General features: G+C 52.2%; 1 protein-coding gene across 1 annotated transcript in view; it reads left to right on the top strand.

The window, feature by feature from the left end:
• Positions 1-1155, top strand: part of L3MBTL2 (L3MBTL histone methyl-lysine binding protein 2) — a 32601-nt gene that overhangs the window by 27118 nt on the left and 4328 nt on the right. The window lies entirely within an intron of this gene.

The raw sequence follows: 1155 nt of genomic DNA, 5'->3' as shown, positions 1-1155 counted from the left end.
AGCCAGGCGTGGTGGCTCACGCTTGTAATCCCAGCACTTTGGGAGGCTGAGGCAGGCGGATCATGAGGTCAGGAGTTCGAGACCAGCCTGACCAACATGGTGAAACCCGGTCTCTACTAAAAAAATTTAAAAAAAATTAGCCAGGTGTGGTGGCATGCGCCTGTAATCTCAGCTACTCAGGAGGCTGAGGCAGGAGAATTGCTGAACTTGGGAGGCAGAGGTTTACGGTGAGCTGAGATCACATCATTGCACTCCAGCCTGGGCAACAAGAGTCTCAAGAAAAAGTAACAATAATAACCAAACAAAAATGGCATTGGATTGTGGGCTGCACTGTGTTGGCGGCTGTAGAGGAAGAGAACGTGGCAGAGAAGGCAGCCCAGAGGGTCCCCAAGCCAGGCCTTACCCTGTGCTATCTGTCACTCTACTGAGTGAACTGCTGGGATACTGGATGTGGGACAGGAAGTTGGTGTCAGGACATATCCCAGCTCTTGAGCTGGGCCAGAGATCTGTCTGGTTTAGGACCCCTGTGTCAGCTTTGTCTGTTGGCTGCTTTGTGACCTCCGAGACAGTTTCCTTCCTGGTGTTTAGAAATAGCACTGCTTAGTCTGGTCTAGGCGGGTTCTTCCTGACCCAGCAGTGCCCTGGGGCTGGGAAAGTGCTGCACCCTACCTGTTCGCTGCCCCAGGCAGGACAGCAGTGAAATCACAGTGGACAAAAAGAACCTCCTCCCCTGTACCTTGCCAACACCGTGGCTTGCTGTAGAGCAGCTCGTGGTCATCTTGGTCAACCTCCCGTATTAGGTCAGTTGCCATCAGGGCACTGTGAAAGCACCGCAGATCCACAGCCCATCAGGGTCAGAGTTGGAACTAGATATAAGGGAACACAGGGAGACTGAGTTCTCTGGATGTGAGTCTGTATGTGCCATGGCAGAGGGCTGGGAGGTGGCAGGGAGTTCAGGGTAGAGGGCAGTGCCCATGAAGAGCATGGGCTGCTCACCAGCTTCCAGGCCCAGCTCTGGCACTAAGGAGTCTGACTCTGGGCAAGATGCTTGACCTCTCTGGGTCACTTGAGTTTCCTTAAAGTGTGTTTTGGGATTTGCATCAACTCATTGGCTTTTTTTTTTTTTTTTTTTTTTGTGACAGAGCCTCGCTCTAT

The sequence above is a fragment of the Cebus imitator genome, unplaced genomic scaffold (assembly GCF_001604975.1).
Source record: "Cebus imitator isolate Cc_AM_T3 unplaced genomic scaffold, Cebus_imitator-1.0 Scaffold435, whole genome shotgun sequence".
In the NCBI taxonomy this organism is placed as follows: Eukaryota; Metazoa; Chordata; class Mammalia; order Primates; family Cebidae; genus Cebus; species Cebus imitator.
Note: the sequence above shows the minus strand (reverse complement) of the source record. Positions and strands in the feature narration are given on the sequence as shown.